Below are 6,306 nucleotides of genomic sequence, written 5' to 3'. Positions count from 1 at the left end.
ATATATAACAAAAGAGGGGTGGTATTTCCACGCACGAAAAAATATAGGAAAATATGTTGAAATTTCAAAAACTCATAGATGTTTAAAATACATTTATTTACATATATACCAAACTTGTATCAACAATATTTTTTGTTTGTCAATAGTAAAGTTATTAATTAGAAAAACATCTTTGTTTATCAATGGTAAAAATTTTAATTTATGAATTAGAAAAGCATCGTTAAAAGTTTCAATGTTGACAAATTAAAATGTTTCAATGTTGACAAATTAATATGTTCACAGTAGATAAATTTAGCATTATGAATTAGAAGGACAAGAGTAAGTTTGAATGTTCATAGCCATCAATAATATTAAAACTGTATATCAATTTGCTTGAATGTACAAAGTTCATTAATTTTAGTGGTGTTCGACAAGTCATACTGAAAAAAACAAGGGTGAAATAGTAAACAAAGGAATTTGATCTAGTTTCTCTGATCCTCTTTCTGTAGACGCTTTCACTTGTAGTGGTATGTTTTGGGATCAGATGTATTTATAATTTTTTTCCACAAGCGGATCTAATTTTTGATTCGTTAAAATACTGGTGACATTTTTTTCCATGGTCAAGCTTGTCATCCTGCTTAGTTGGTTTCCCTGTGAAGACGGTCATAAGTCGTTCTGGCTGGTTGGTTCTCTTAAAGGGTCATTTCGTTGTATTCGTTGAAACTTGGTTTTGATTGGTCTGGAGTTAGGTGACATCAGCAAGTGGTGTTTGTAAAATTCCATTGGACTAGACGTACGTGACATCGGCAACTTGTGTTTGTATGGTGATTTGGAGTTGTGGGTTCGGAACCCGGGTGGAAGATTGTTACTAAAGTTTTTTAAAAAACCTCCACACATGAGTGGCTGTGTGGTAAGTAGCTTGCTTACCAACCACATGATTCCGGGTTCATTCCCACTGCGTGGCACCTTAGGCAAGTGTCTTCTACTATAGCCTCGGGCCGACCAAAGCCTTGTGAGTGGATTTGGTAGACAGAAACTGAATGAAGCCCGTCGTATATATGTATATATATATATATATATATATATATATATATATGTATGTATGTGTGTGTATATGTTTGTGTGTCTGTTTGTCCCCCCAACATCGCTTGACAACCGATGGTGGTGTTTGCGTCTCTGTAACTTAGCAGCTCGGCAAAAGAGACCGATAGAATAAGTACTAGGCTTACAAAGAATAAGTCCTGGGGCCTATTTGCTTGACTAAAGGTGGTGCTCCAGCATGGCTGCAGTCAAATGACTGAAACAAGTAAAAGAGTAAAAGAGAGTAATTTGAGAACATAGATTAAGTTCTTCAAAGCACAGGTGAGGAAAGAAAACTCCAAATGACCCATCCTTGTTTTCTTTGTATCATCTTTCTGGATGTTTTGTTGTCCCTTTTTTGTATCACCTAACCGTCTGGATGTTTTATCCCATTTTTGTATTTTATATATATATTTAAGTTCTTGGAGTCACTTTTCTGTAGTAATCATGGACTCAGAAAAATACATAAACACTACCCTATCCCTCTTTCAAGACAATACCTACTTTGAAAAAAAATCAACAACTACAGTCAATCCAAGAGAACGACCAAACTGTTTACCCTTATCCACCAGTTCCAACAAAGTTTAACAAAAAAGGAGACAGATACAAATTGTCTGCTACAGCTGCCAGAACTGCCAGATCACATGATTTCATCCTGCTATGGGTTCCTCAGTAACAGATGTCCAGCAGCATGATAACAACCAAATTTCCTGTCAAAAATATATGTATGTATGTATGTATGTATGTATGTATGTATGTATGTATGTATGTATGTATGTATGTATGTATGTAAATGATAGAAAATGAAATGAATGACATTGTTTAAAATTACTACAATTGTTTTGGTACATTTTTACACTTGTAGTACATTGGTGAAATGTTGTGTAATCATTATCATCCATCAAAGGTGTAAGATCTGCCTCTGCAAGTGGTTGTTTAAATAAGCCCTTTGTTAGATACTACTGTCATTCCACTCAGCATGTGAATTCATACCCAAAACAGTGTTACTGTCTGCAGCTTGCAGAGAAAACTAAATCATAGATATAATGACAGACAAAAATACAATTATAAACAAAATACAGAAAAAAGAAATAGAAAAAAAATGGGTCAGGTCGACTATAAATTACAGTTCAATTTTCATGGTCAGATTATAAGGAAGAAAATGCAAAACAGAATGAGGAATAAAATTAACTTTTAAAGTACATAACATCTCACCGATGTACTATGGGTGTAAAAATGTGCCGAAACAATTGTAGTGACTTTAAATAAAGAATGTTATTCATTCCATCTTCTATCATTTATCTATTTATATAAACTCTTTGGATGCTATAGAATTCCTGATGTATACCTAATACCAAGAGAATTTCTACTGCTTGATGACATCAAGTAGCCAATAACTGTCGACAAGCTTTGCATTGCATACTACAAGACTTTTAGCAGAATCTTATTTAACTATGTATTTATGTATGTATGTGTGTATGTGTGTGTATCTGTACATACATGTGTAGTTGTATTCACCACACATACATATTCACATTTGTATTCACACATACATATATATGTACAAACACACACACACTCACAATCATTAAATATGCATAAATATTTTATTATGATCAGCATTAATCATCACTTTCATTATCTTCATTATTTTACATTTGTTTTTCTATATTTCATGCTGGTATGGCTTGAAAACACATACAAACATGAAATTATTCTTTTACCAATTAACGTAATTGTTCAAAACAGGAGATAATTAAGAAAGTGATACTGCAATTTATGATGGCATTGCCCAATTTCTTTTCATTTTTGTTTTTTCTCAGTTTCAATTATTAAATATATTTATTATGTCCTGAATATTTCTGTTTAATGACTGAATGAATATACAACAATAAAAACTGGATGTCAGAAGACATTGTGAAATTGAATCATATTACATTTTCAGAGTATTCTGTGAGTGACATGTCATTGTAAATAGTTTTACTGTCTGTAATTGGGACTTTTGATTCTCAAATGACTTTATTTTCATATTTCTGTTGTCAATAAACTGATCACTAATGATTTTTCATATTTACTGATATATAGGTATGTGTGTGTCAGTGTATCTTTATTTCTCTCTTCCTGTCCCTTCTATTCTTCTCTCACTTTCTCTTTCTCTCTCTTTCCCTCTCCTTTTCTCTCTCCCCCTCTCTCTTTCTCTCCTCTCTCTCTCTCTCTCTCTCTCTCTCTCTATATATATATATATATATATGCATATTTTAATTGTTTCAGCCATTTGACTGGGGCCATGCTAGAGCACCACCTTGAAGGGTTTTAGTTAAATGAATTGACCCCCAAGACTTATTTTTTTAAGCCTAGTACTTACTATATTGGTCTCTTTTGCCAAACTGCTAAGTTGTGGGGATGTAAACACACCAACACCAGATGCCAAGCAGTGGGGGGAGGCAAACACAGATGCAAAGACACACACACATAGATATATGCATATATGTATATGACAGGCTTCTTTCAGTTTCCATCTATCAAATCCATTCACATGGATTTTGTCAGCTCAACATTATAGTAAAACACTGGTACAAGGTGTCACCCAGTGGGACTGAACCCAGAACCATGTGGCTATGAAGCAAGCTCCTTATCATACAGCCATACCTGCACCTGTATACTTTATATACATATTTTTTATTTGTGGATTAACACAACTACTAATGGTTTCATGTAGTGGGGATCTCTACAATTTTCAAGCCTGCCACAAGGAAACATTGGTACTAGACTCTATTTCAGTATAGAGAAGCTGGTTTCATAGTCCACTGAACAAACTTAATAAAGCACCATTATCATAGGGGCTCAAATTTCTGAGTTCAAATCTCAGACAGATAGATATTTACCATTTTATTTTTCCAAGTAAAATAAATGCCACAAATTAGATAAGTACATGTAACATTTTAGGGTTGAAATCTAACTCTTCTCTTTAGAAAACTGACTTGTTTCAAGGAAATTCTAAAGGGTGTTTAGTATATTTAATTGAATAACTTACTGTTCTTGACTATGAACATCAAAAATAACGATAACAAACAAGAGGACATGCACATGGAATGTATTAGTTTGACGCACAGTAAAAAGGAGAATTTGATGTTTCAAGTATAGCTCTTCATCAGAAAGGAAAAGAGAAAAGGGAAAAGACCAAAGAAGGAAAAAAAATCACCAACACTATGTGTGTAGCCACATTGCTGAAGTTGCATCACTTCAGCAATGTGTGTGTGTGTGTGTGTGTGTGTGTGTGTGTGTGTGTGTGTGTATGCATGTTTGTATGATGAGTTTCTTTCATTTTTGTCCACCAAATCCATTCAGAAGACTTTTGTCAGCCCAAGGCTATGGTAAAGGATATTTGTTCAAAGTGCCATGCAGTGAGACTAAGCTAAATCATGTGATTGCAAGGAGAATTTCTTAATTACACAGTTATACCTGCACCTACCATACTCATGCTTGGATGGATGAGTTGGCAGACATGTGGGTGAATAGGTAGCTTTGGATGGATGGATGGATGGATGGATGGATTACTATTTCATAAAGTACATTTGTACATGTTGATTTTTGTGTTGACAGAAAAAGGTACTCAGTGTATTAGTCAGTTAGACCTGCAAAACGAACAACTAGAATACATATTAAAAGAAATTTAAATCTTCATTTATCTCAGACATAGAATCTTGGCTTACGGTTATTGTCCGATCCCCATATATTGCATTAATATTCCTTGCGCTTTCCGTTGTGTTGTTGCCTTTATTGAACTCATAAAAGCAAAATATGCACCATTGTCACTTCCATTATAAATTGAAAAAATAGCTGTTAAAATTGAACTGCACTCTTCAAAACTTGCACTAAGAATAAGGACAAGGTAAAATTACTACCTGCCTTTATAGCAAGTTGATGCAGGTAGTTTATCCTGTCCCCCTCCAACTTTTAGTTGGGATGACCTAATTTATATAACCCATGCCTGCATGGAAAATGAACACACATATATATATCATATATCATATATGTACATCATACATACATCAGATATGTGCTTGGTTGTGTGTGTTTGTGTGTTATTAAAATAAGAATTTCACCAAAGACTATGGTTTTAGATTTGTTTCAATAGTTTTCTTTATATTCAATAAAAGTCCTGGAAATAAAACATGTTATGGCTAGGAATATGACAGAAACAAATCCAAAGAACTAGCCATTGATGAAACGGTTATTCTGATAGCACAATATAACACGATATGAAGCAAACCTTTCAAGTGGAAGATGTCAATAGTTTCAATCAAGCAAAAGCTAACTCTACTTTAATACATGTAATTTACAATCTGTCATTATCATATTTCACTCTGCTTTCAATATAATTAATTTTGAAAATAATAATGAAAAATTTAGTAAAATAACTATTATTATTAAGCTGGTGCTTGAAACATAAATTAACATGAAATTTTGTTGGGAGGTTTTAATTCATATCAGTTTAAAACAAGAAGCTTGTATTGTATATCTATGGGTTTTAGACAGGTTGGTATCATAAGAGTTGTATCAAATCTTGATACAATTATTGTGTTATGCCCTGAGCAGTACACTTAAGATCTGCTTGCTCCAGTTTACCTGACTGACAAAGGACAGATTACATTCTTGCTTCATATTTGAATAGCTAATGATAGTAAGGCTATCTAATTGTAAAACTAATCACTCTGATAAAAGCCATTCCACTATGGCAATTATAAGGAAATGGATGTAAAAAAGTAAAATGAGAAAAAAAGAGATTATTTACCACTTGCTACCAGAAATGAACTATAGTTAGCTACTACAGCAATTATCAGCAAATTACTCTTTTATTTTTTATTCATTAATGTATCTCAAGTATTTGTCACCCAAGGGGTATCTTTTCTGGATTAATTCTAAAGGATGTTGAATTTGAAAATTACATTTGTGAACAAGTATCATGCATAAAAACACTCTAGTGGAGAGGAAATGTTGAAACAAACTGCAAGTGTATGACCTAATTTTTATTCTCAATTAAATACTTCTATTCTCACATATCAGTAACACGAGAGATGCATGAATATCACATAGCCCACCTATAGTTTTATGCAAAATTTAATTTGTTTAATCATTCTGTGGATAAGAAATTAAACAGAATTTCCTTATGCTTCAGTTGGATGCACTAACTAGATAAAAGGCCAATTTTAAAAAGAGCAAATCACAATCAAACTGGTCCCAGCA

At 33.2% G+C, this 6,306-nt stretch overlaps 1 long non-coding RNA gene across 1 annotated transcript in view; it reads right to left on the bottom strand.

Moving 5' to 3' along the window:
• Positions 1-238: 238 nt before the first annotated feature.
• LOC106876993 (uncharacterized) overlaps positions 239-6,306 on the bottom strand; it is a 42,215-nt gene continuing 36,147 nt past the window's right edge. Inside the window, exon 6 of the long non-coding RNA XR_001410314.2 lies at positions 239-419. This is a non-coding gene — a long non-coding RNA (uncharacterized LOC106876993). The remainder of the gene's footprint in view (positions 420-6,306) is intronic.

Source organism: Octopus bimaculoides, chromosome 3 (assembly GCF_001194135.2).
Source record: "Octopus bimaculoides isolate UCB-OBI-ISO-001 chromosome 3, ASM119413v2, whole genome shotgun sequence".
Lineage (NCBI taxonomy): Eukaryota > Metazoa > Mollusca > Cephalopoda > Octopoda > Octopodidae > Octopus > Octopus bimaculoides.
This window is presented reverse-complemented; position numbering and strand designations above follow the sequence as displayed.